Source organism: Musca vetustissima, unplaced genomic scaffold, assembly GCF_032173495.1.
Source record: "Musca vetustissima isolate MV318-11 ecotype Yass unplaced genomic scaffold, APGP_CSIRO_Mvet_v1 utg1380, whole genome shotgun sequence".
NCBI lineage: Eukaryota > Metazoa > Arthropoda > Insecta > Diptera > Muscidae > Musca > Musca vetustissima.
Window position 1 is genome coordinate 72,516 of NW_026872767.1, and position 12,215 is coordinate 84,730.

General features: G+C 32.9%; 1 long non-coding RNA gene across 1 annotated transcript in view; it reads left to right on the forward strand.

Annotated features, from left to right (window-relative positions):
* Positions 1-380: 380 nt before the first annotated feature.
* The window catches only part of LOC133338178 (uncharacterized), a 48,529-nt gene continuing 36,694 nt past the window's right edge, over positions 381-12,215 (forward strand). The window contains exon 1 of the long non-coding RNA XR_009754624.1: positions 381-452. This is a non-coding gene — a long non-coding RNA (uncharacterized LOC133338178). The remainder of the gene's footprint in view (positions 453-12,215) is intronic.

Below are 12,215 nucleotides of genomic sequence, written 5' to 3' on the forward strand. Positions count from 1 at the left end.
CTAAGTAAGTTATATTTTAGAGAGTAAGCAGTTTTATTATCATTTGCAGTAATACTGAGAAAAGTAAACAGACAACGTCCAATAAGGTTTTGCAATATATTGCGTAGTTGCACTTAAAATGCTTTAAATTTGTATTTTAAAGAATAAAATTGTTACTCTGTTCAAAACTTAGAATTGACGGCTGATTGAAATACATCGAACTGTGGTGGATAAATCTTTGAGTTTTTCTGTTTTTGCTAACAAATAAAATTTACAAGTAAAATTAAAACAATGTTTTTATATTTGCAGATATTCTACTCAATTTTCGTACAACATACGTCTCTAGCAAAGGAGAAGTTGTTTTGGACTCTAAATTAATTGCGATAAATTATCTAAAAGGTTGGTTCGTTGTTGATGTACTGGCAGCTTTACCATTCGACCATTTATATGCATCAGACTTGTATAACGGAGAAGTAAGTACTTTAACTAAATATATCGCACATTTGCTCCAAGGGCGAAATAAATCAAAAATCAAGATTTTTAAGTTAATTATGTGGAATCCTTCGCTATATAAATCTTCATGAGGTCTACAAATTTATTATGAATACCTCTTATACACGCTGATGATGTAGATGATTATATTATAAAAGAATATTTTATTTTAAAATAGGTCATTTGAAAACATGTTAAATTCGTGTATGTTTATTAAAAACTACAAAATATATTTTTGTAGAAAGGCAATACTAATCGTGAAAATGTATTTAAACTAAAGACATCATTTAATCTTCGTCGAGATCACAGAAATATATAAGATTATTACTTTCAACATATTGCGAATATATTAGGTTGGGGGAAAAGAAATCCATTATTTTTTTGACAGATGGCTGTACTGAAAGATTTCTCGTACAGTAAGTATCGATCAAACAATTTCAGATTCAAGCTCGTTAGAAGGGTGACATTTCGTCTTGAAACAGTTTTCATTCTCGATATAAAGTCCTGAGTCGTCATCATCGCGTGCTTGTGGTATTCCGTTTTTTGTGGCCGGCAAAACATTTAATAGCATATTTCCTATTTTTAAAAGGGTTCGACACCTGCGTCTGTAAGGTAGTTGCAGCTAAGTCATTTAACTGTTCAACAATCTGTAAGCAACATATCATAAAATTAATTTTAAACACTTACCATAAATTTAAATTTCTTGAAAAAAGATGTACGTCATATAGTTCACAGCAACTAGTTTTTGGTAGTCATGGTGCCGCCGCACAGTGTGAAAAAATGCAGATCTAACGCGCAGAAAATAAAAGTAGATGTTTTACTGTATGTTTATGTGTATGGATAAGAATAGATTTAGATGAACAATTTTAATTATTTTATGAAAAAATTTGGCAAGTTTTTTTAACCCACTAAGCGCCGATTTTTTTTTTTTTTTTGGTCCAAATTTCTATTTCTTTAGGTCAAAATTACTATTTTGAAGCTTATTAAACATTTTTTAATAATCAACATTTTTCGTTATAACTAAAAGTACTCCTAAAATGGGAGCTTCTTTTTAAAATTCTGAAACATTTGGAGGGTAAAAAGTGGGTTAAGGGCAAACACTATTGTTATTATATGTATCTTTATTATTGTTAATATTATATATCTAAAACATTAAACTATTTATAAAATATAGGCATTACTTATTAAATACTAATCACATTCAGAATCCGAGTTTTGATATGAATTATTTGGTAGCATTGGATCATCCAGTAGTTTAAGGACTTCTTCAGATAGTGGCAAGTACTATGAGACAAACTTGATATTTTTGGATCAGAAGAAAATAGCAAACTATTGAAAAGATCCCTCATTGTTTCCTCACGACTAATTTTTCTGGTGTACAGTTCCCTGCATCAGCTCCATGCAATTATATGTTATGTATGCTTGAAGGCATATAGAATCAAGGATATAATATAATGTTTCCTCCGTAAGTTTTTTAAATGACTCTGCGTTAATAGCATATCCACAGGCCATGGTTGAAAGGCTGATACTAAAATTTTTAATAAATTTTTCATCAACACCAGTTATTGACGATACCAAGACAGGTTGGCTAAAAAAACGCCTAGCAGTATTGCCATCGTTTGTTGTTCCGATCGGAGCTATTAATTTTCCACATTTTCAAAACCAGTCGGTATGAAATGTGCAATATACATTCTAAACATCGGATCCTTGCATGTAAGGTAGACAGGCCCAATTCGTATTAGTTGATGTTTGGTGTTAATGACGAAATTTTGTTGTAATTTGCTTATAGCGAAAACCATACATGTTACATTAATGATATATTTTCAGGGTTAATAAAGTAGACCCTTTACCTGCGGTATTTGAGAAGACTCTTACAACCGATTTTGTTGTAATTTCAATTTTTATTTAGAAAGACATTTGGACTAAATGTATATTCAGTGCATGAGTTTAAAATCAATGTTTGGAGCAGCTTACTTACATACCCTCATTTTCATACTCACACCCATTACTCTGGAACCTTAGGACAGACATTTTGAACTTGTTTTTTTCTAATCTGCTATGCTGTGATCTATTCCAAGTCATATTTGATCAATTATATCAACAAAATTCACAAATTTTTAATTTTATTTGAACAAAACCTTAAAAAAGCTTCCATTTAATAATACTAATACTATATATCTAAAATGGACAAAAGTCTATAATAATATATTCACAGAATGCACACGCAATTTTATAGCTAAAAAATACCATTTTTAACATTGGAAAAAATATCTATATTAAATGTACCGTTATTCCGTTATAACTTATTAATTCGGATTATTTTATACGGACTTAAGTACACTCAACACTCTACTTTAAAACTGCATTACTTTTTTTAAAGTTTCCTTCAAGTTCATTTTCTGCGCTCTAGATCGGTATTTTTTCCCACTGTGCGCCGGTCATGGTGATGGTGTGGACCGCCATAACAGCCGATGGTCGCTCTCCGCTCGTATTAATCGACCGTGGCATCAGAATAAATGCCGATTATTATTGCGAAAATATTCTGGAGGGTGTATTAAAGCCTTGGGCACGCAAAACATTTGGCCGCAGATTTTGGAAATTCCAACAGGATTCAGCACCATCGCACTCAGCACGCGCCATCCAAGTATGGTTTAAAAATTAGGTTCTTCGCTTCATTTCCAGCGCACATTGGCCACCAAAATCTCCGGATACCAATCCGTTGACTATTGTGTCTGGAGTATTTTGAAAGCAATGTTGGCACTAAAAATACTAAAGTGTCGATCACTTTAAGCTAGCGCTTATACGGGAATGGGACAAAATACCGCATGGCAACATTCGGGCAATGTGTGGCGGTTTCATTGGCCCTTTGAAGGTCATAATTCGTGCCAAAGGTGACCAATTCGAAAAAATCTAAACTTTTCTCGCCCTGTATAGCGAATTTATCTTAATGTATAAAAGGGCTTGGCGATAAGTGAGTGTGGATTGTGAGATAAAGCTGGGGTTTTCGTATAGAGGTGAAATTAGGATTTAGGATTACTACTGGAGTACAGAATTGAGTTAGTTAAAGAAATTCGTACTTATGGGTACGAAAAGTACTAAATTTAGTATAATTTGGATTTTGGGTGAACGGATATAGCGGAAAACATGAAATTTGGAATTAAAATTACTGCTGATGATTGAGCTATAGAGACAGTTTTGGAAATTAGTATTAATGTGTACGAAAAGTATTAAACGGCAATAGATTTGGCAAAATTTGGATTTAGGTGAACGGAAACAGTCAGATACCTAAAATTTGGAATAATGGTTGCTGTTGGAGTGTACAATTGAGATATGGAATAAGTATGTTTTGTTATATATACTGATTGAGCTGGACTTCAGAATTTTAGAATTAAAATTACTGCTGGAGTGTAGGATTTAGCAAATTTAGGAAATTCGTAATTATGGGAACAAAAAGTACTCAATGGTAACAAATATTTTACAATTTGTTTTTGTGTGAACGAATAGGGCTGGAATCCTGAAATTTTGGATTAAAATTAATTTATATGTACCAAATGGTACTACACTTGGTACAATTTTGATTTGGTTAGTCGGATAGAAATGGAAACCTCAAATTTGAATTAAGAATTACTGCTAGAGAACATGAACGGATATATCTGGAAAACTGACATTTGGAATTTAGATTAAGGGAACCCAAAAGTCGTTAAGGGATCAAAGAAAAGTCCTTATTTTTAATGGCGGGCATAATAACTCCTCACTGGAACATCGGAATCCGAAAATTCTAACGGTGTTAGAAAGGGTACATGTCTGACTCTCGTATGAACTAGGATTATTGACTTCGCACAATTATCGATTGGGTTATTAGTTTTTGAGTTATCGCGCCCGCCATTCGTAAACACGCTGTTTGGAGAAAAACGCGTTTAAAGTTTGAGAAGCCCTCTTGCTGTCACTTGATGCTAACACAATAAATCGGCTATATCTTCAAAAAATTTTGAGATTTTCACTTAAAAATTTATAGGGACATTCTTGAATTTGTGCAGGTTCGAATTAAATCAAAAACCGAAACCGAGAATGGGAGGGGTCCCCTTAATGTTGAAGTGTAGGATTGAGCTATCAAGACTGCTATGGAAATTCGAACGAGTGAGTGAACGAATAGTGCTAGAATCTTGAATTTTGGAAATAAAACTACTGTCGAAGTGTATTGTAAAATTTCATTGGATTCGAATTCTTAAATTTGGGATTAAAATTACTGTTTGAATGTAGGATTGGAGGTAGTTTTGACAATTTGTAATAATGTGTACTAATAATACTAAATTGGTTAAAATTAGAGGTACGATTAATATATGTAGGTAGTCTTGAAAATCTGTAATTTGTATTCGAATAGTGCTGAATGGAGCTAAATGTAGAACATGTAGGTATTTGGAAAACTATATATTTTATATATTTCATGATTTTTAGAAATTATAATTATATGAGAGACAAAAAAATCGCGATTGTGATAATTTATTATTTTTTGGGTAAAGACAATGAGCATAATAATAATTAGCATAATAAAGGTTTATATTTAATATATAATTTAGTTACAGTTTTAGTTTTAAAGTGCTCTTTTCCTTATAAATTTCCCTTTTATCTAATTTGCGTTGGCATCACGCAAACATTTAAAAACAACCCTCTGCTGATTATTCGTCGACAACGAAATATGAATATGTTGTTGTACTTCCGATTAGTCATAACAAAAAAGCTCGCATGTGCAATACGTGTTTGGGACAAAAGTTACGAACAAAAAAAAAAAAAAAAAAAAAAAAATAGCCGTTTACTAATTTAGTCATAATGTCAATATTTTTTAGCATTCTAATATTTTTTATGCTGGGTTTTAAACCCTGTTCCGAAGTTTTGCAAAGGGAATGACAAATTTAATATACACTTCACCTTGTGGTGGAGGGTATAAATGTCATTCTATAGCATTTTTTAGTATTTCTATTATTTCTATTTCTTTATCCAAGAGAAGTAGTTGATCTTTGTATACACAAATACTTTTGATTTACATACAGATAAGGGAGTTATATTAAAACGTTTACAGGGTTTACATATTCTGATCTTGCTGAGTATTTTATAGCAGCACTTATTGAATTCACAAAATTTATTCATAAACTAGCGGGCCCGGTAAACGTTGTCTTGCCCAGCAATATTGTTGATTTATAATTCTCGGAATTTTAGATGTGTTTTTAAACCCTCCACTATAAGGTAAAGTGTGCAGATCTTTGTAATATTTTTTTCTATTCGTGGAAAAAAATTAATTTTAATAAATTTAAATGCGCATATAAGTTTGACTTTCGGATTTTATTACATTTTCCCAATATATTTAAAAGACTTCCTCATTACGGTAGCCCAATATTAAGTTAGCTTTTTATACCCTCCACTATGAGAGAGCTTTGAAATTTGCACATACATTACTACTCCTAGGATATTTGGTATTGAAATGTTCCATATTGGTTCTTTTTTAAAGGTAGCCCCCATAAAACGGTATTTTGTAATATGAGGAATTTTCACGGTATTTTCCGTACCAAAAATTATTAATGTTTCGGGCTACCGCCAATATAATGGTAGCTCTCAATATCTTGGGCACGGCCTTGAACAGAATTGCTTCTAATTTAATAGGGATACTTACTGAGCAGAAAATATCTCTACTTAAAACTATCAATATATAATATTCGAAATTTGGCTTAATTTTATATTTTGGATCATCATTGAGTACAAAACCCTCCACATTATTCGATCCTTTGGGGATTTGGGCATGTTTGGACATATAATATTCGGTATTTTGAGGAGTTTGGTTACGCTCCCAAGCAAATTGGCTGTAATTGTTTTAGATCATCATTGAGTACAAAATATCATTACAAAAAATTATCAATATTGGCTCAAGTTTCCGGGTAGCACCCATATAATGGTGTGCCCCATACCATTACTCAAGTGGTGTCAAATCTTCCTAGAAAAACCTAATATATCACCATTCCCATTGTAATAGCTGTAATATGTCATTCCGGTATATTGGGGGGTAACACACATTTTTGCAAAAAATCTCAATTTAGGTCCAAGTTTCGATATAGCTCCTACATACTGGTCCCGCCCCATTTTCGGTATTTTAAATAAAGACAGAATTTTCTCAAAGAGTTGGCTATAATTAGACATAATGGATTCCAGTGAATAAATAATATCATCCCAGAAATTATGCACTATTGCTTAACATTTTAAAAATACACCATAAATATTTCCCGTTTAATTTTTCGATATGTTTAAGTTCTTACCCCCGTTTTTGCAATTTGCAATTTTATAGTCACATGTCCAACCTGAATAGGTAACATCATGAGACTCTTTGTTATAATAAATATTTTCGATGTAAATTTTGGTATAACATTCACATTAGGTATTTTGCTTTGGCTGGTTTACTGGTTTTTCGTTAAGGGGACCCCCCCCCCATTCTCGGGGTCAAAAAATTTTTTGATTTAATTCGAATCTACACTAATTCAATAATGTCCCTACAAAATTTCAAGTGAAAATCTCAAGAACTCTTGAAGATATAGCCGATTTATTGTGTCAGCATCAAGTGGCGGCTAAAGGGCTTCTCAAAGTTTAAACGCGTTTTTCTCTTTTGCGAATGGTGGGCACGATAACTCAAAAACTAATAACCCAATCGATTCCAAATTTTTACACGTTTCTCTGTGAGCGTATAGCTATCGTATGAACCAGGATAAAGCCAATCGGTGAAGATCTTCCTTATTATACCCTTCACCACACTGTGGTACAGGGTATTATGTCTTTGTGCATATGTTTGTAACAGGCAAAAGGAAACGAGATAGACACATGGTTCCTTTTGAGAATATGCATAGAATCACTTTCTAAGTCGATTTATGCATGTCCGTCCGTCTGTCTGTCTGTGCATGTTAAATTGTAAACAAAGTACAGGTCGCATTTATGATCCGAATTGGATGAAATTTGGCATAGGTCACTTATTCGGCCCAAGGACGAACCCTATTGAAATTGGGAAAAATCGGTTCAGATTTAGATATAGCTCCCATATATATATTTTACCGATTTAATGTAAACGGTCCCTATATATCTTTCGATTTGCACGAAATTTGGTACAGCCTAATCATTTAGGTCTATAATGATGTATGCCAAGTTTCGAGAAAATCGGTCCAGATTTAGATATAGCTCCCATATATAGTTTCGTCCGATTTCATGTAAATGGTGCCCCAAAGTCCCTATATATCTTTCGATTTGTACGAAATTTGGCATAACGTACTGAATTGAGCCTAGAGTGATGTCTGCCAAGTTTCGAGAAAATCGGTCCAGATTTAGATATAGCTCCCATATATAGTTTCGTCCGATTTCATGTAAATGGTGCCCCAAAGTCCCTATATATCTTTCGATTTGCACGAAATTTGGCATAACGTACTGTATTGAGCCTAGAATGATGTCTGCCAAGTTTCGTGAAAATCGGTCCTGATTTAGATATAGTTCCCATATATAGTTTCGCCCGATTTCATATAAATGGTGCACCAAAGTCCCTATATATCCTTCGATTTGGACGAAATTTGGCATAACGTACTGAATTGAGCCTAGAGTGATGTCTGCCAAGTTTCGAGAAAATCGGTCCAGATTTCTATATAGCTCCCATATATAGTTTCGTCCGATTTCATGTAAATGGTACACAAAAGTCGCTATATATCTTTCGATTTGCACGAAATTTGGCATAACGTACTGAATTGAGCCTAGAGTTATGTCTGCTTTGTTTCATGAAAATCGGTCCAGATTTAGATATAGCTCCCTTTTAATATAGATTTACTTTAAGTAATTGACGCACCAAGGAACCAATAGGCTGATAGGAACAAAACGTTCTGAAATTAGTATAACCTAACCTGTGACAAGTTTTTTTTTGAAATCGCTTAATATTTGGATAGAGCTTCCATATATATTTTCGCCCGATTTCAAGTAAATTGTTAGTCAGTTTGACATCAATTTTTGCACAACTTACAAAATTGAGCATAGAATTACGCAGTTGCGTTTTCTAGAATTACAGACATAGCCCAACGGATGACCTATTTATATTTGTTTGAACTCGATTTACATACTTTATGGATAGATCTAGGTAGATGCACATTTACATAAATATCACATATTTTATTTCATTCAATTTCATGTTAATAATCCTGTTTAATATACCCATAGTGGTGAAGGGTATCATATAGTCCTTACTGGTTTTTTAATTTGGTTTTTGGTCAAAAATCGGCGATTTTTCAAAAATATTTTTTCAAAGATCCGCAATTTTGTTAATTTTAGAGCGAAGTCAATAATCCTAGTTCATACGAGAGCCAGACATGTACTCTTTCTAACACCGTTGAAATTTTTAGATTCCGATGTTCCAGTGAGGAGTTATCATGCCCGCCATCAAAAATAAGGACTTTTCTTTAATCACAAAAAACAACAACCAGACAACAACAAAAATTTTTTGTAAATTATTTTTCTTCCTTTTTAAATCTTCAAATATATATGTGCAAAGTTACAAACCTTAACAAGCATTGGTATTCATTTACCAGCCCATTTAAAATCTTAAAAATAAAAAATCGTGAATGGGGGGGGGTGTTCCCTTAATTGTTCTCTTTCCAGTTGAGCTTGATGATAGATTTTGCAGAGAAAATATCTTGTATATTAGTTTTGTCTGTGATACACATTTTTTGTGTCGGTTATATGCGAGGTGTTCTGTATATAAGTTCAAAGATATTGATAAATGATTAGGCATAGAAACACCATAAAATGGTACCATCTGATTTGGTACTTTAAGGAACAACATGTTCCTATGGAACTATTACTGTTATTATTTTCAAGCAAATTTCCTGAATGGACACGAACTTCATTCAGAATGTCTTCTGATTTTCCATCCTAGCATTTGCCGCATTATTTACGTGCATTCTATGAAAAATGTGTACATACAATGATCGCGTGTAAATACAATGATATACTTTTAAATTTTTAGGTATACTCATATAAAATAGTTTCAATACAATGTCAATCCCATTGAAAAAATAATAATAATAAAATATTTGGAAAATTTTTCAATAATTGACAAATGTAGACTTAAAGGAATGATACGCGGCCAAATTTCACCCAAAATATCTCAAAATAACATCCATGACGTGGTGCAACCAAAATAGCTCGAGGTCAAATTCGTGGAAAGGCAAATATGCTTCATAAATTTTTTTGCAAATTTTTCGCGATTTTGTAATTTTTTGAACCTTTTAAACCTTCCCTGAAGCTCCACGAACATTTCAAGACTAAGATAAAAAAAATCCGTTCAGCCGTTTTAGAGTTTTAGCGAGACTAACGAACAGCAATTCATTTTTATATATATATATATAGATAGATAGATAATAATGTGTTTATCCATCGTAAAATGTGAATTAATATTGAAATATGTTGATAGACAGATATGATACCCAATTTGAATTCAAAATACTAAATTACAGTCAATTCGGTAGAAAGACGTGCTCGAACTTCCCAAAATAGTGGAACAATATCGAAAACTTTTTGTAGAATATGTGTTACCCAAATAGAACCCAAAATATCAAATAAAATCCAATTCGGTGAAGAAACATGTCAAAAATCTCCAAAATTTCGAATATTTGGATTCTTACAGTACGTTCACATTTAACCGTATTTCGTTAAACCAGTGGGTTTCAATTGTCAATTCCTTTGCATATATATCAAATAAATCCTCATAAAGTAGGTTAACCCGGTAAAAAGCTGTAATGTATATGCCGTTTTATATCCCATTTTCAATACGAAGCATACCAGTACTAGTAACATAAGTATATATTCCTGCATAAAATTTTATGTTGATTTAGCAATGTTCTTCTGTTGAAATCATGACAGAGATTGCAATAATTAAGGTAGATAAATTTTTTTTTTCTTTTCGATCGTTCCCACGCCACTCTTACCCGCCCCTGCCGACCGAGGGGTCCTCCTCCCCATAACGCAGGGAGAACGTACACCCCATAATCCGGATTATGGAGGGTTAGTAATGTTGGGAAACCCCGGCTACATTAAACATCAGCCGGTTATACAATTTAAAGTTAATTCAACAAAACAATAAGGACAAACACAAACATAAACATCTGGCAACTGCTTGCACTCTACAGTTCTAAACGTAGAATAGAATTTTTTATTACATGTATTGGATCAGATAAAGAGATGCGATTATACAGGTTGTTATATATTTCACATAGTGATCTAAAGGGATTACATAACTCATAATTAGATCTCACTAAAGGAAGATAAAGCGGTATATAATTACGAGTAAGACGTGCAGGTACGTTAAACTTGATTTCACCGATTAAAAATTTCGAGTCAATTTGACCGCGTAAAAGTTTTATTAAAAATATAGATCTTAGCATTAAACGTCTTCGTTCTAGTGTTGGAAGATTAATAAGTTTTAAACGATTTTCATAAGGGGGGAGTGCTTCAACTGTACTCCAAGGCAAACCTCTAAGAGCAAATAACAGGAATTGTGTTTGGACAGATTCGATTTTTTTAGAATAACAACTGTAAAACGGACTCCACAATACACATCCATATTCTAATGTAGGCCGAACTAGACTAACAAATAAACGTTTTGTCACATAAGGGTCGTCAAACTCTTTAGACCATCGTTTTATGAATCCTAGTAAAGATTTGGCTTTATTTACGCATGACTCAATATGCAAATTAAATCGCAATTTATCATCTAAGATAACGCCAAGATCAACAAAGGAGTCAACATTGTCTAATTTGTAAGATCCTATAAAATAATCAGTAGGAATTGAACGACATTTAGATAGGCATAATTTTTTACATTTTTTAATATTTAGTGACATGCCGTTAATACTACACCAGTATTCAAGAGAGTTCAAATCATTTTGTAGAGTAAGGGCTTGATTTTGTGAGTCTAAATTTCTGAAAAGTTTTACATCATCAGCAAACATCAACACTTTAGAAAATTGAATCACTGATGGAAGATCATTAAGGTATAACACGAATAATAATGGACCTAAATGGCTACCTTGAGGGACTCCAGAATGAACATCAATATTTTTAGAGAAAATATCATTATAAGACACGCTTTGAGTACGGTTTTGCAAGTAGGATGAAATCCAGGACAAAATTTTGAATGGAAAACCCATGGCGTCCAATTTAAATAATAAAAGTTTATGTAACACCGTATCAAACGCTTTACTAAAATCAGTGTAAATTACATCTGTTTGTTGCTTTGTAGAAAATCCATGGTGTGCATGGTATGTTAATTCCATCAGATTCCATTATTTTGCACACACATTGCTAGCACTTCTGAGATGTTTGCTATTGCAAACGGAATATAGCGTATCACCAATTTTCGTCATTTTGGGGATGTTGGGAACGTTTTTAACGGAAATTTTTGAAACGCCATACTAGAAATGATTAATTTTAATAGTACGTTTACATTGCACCGGATTTCGTTAACCCAGTAGGTTTCAATTGTCAATTCCATTGTATACATGCCAAATAAATCCTCATAGAGTAGGTTAACCCGGAAAAAGTTCCAATGTAAATGCCGTTTAACTCATAGATGATTGCTGACAACCTTCAATTATGGAGGATTGCAGAGATCTTTTTTAAACGTACGCGTCATTTTTGGGATGTTCAAGATACTATCCCGATTGGTTTTAGTTATTTTG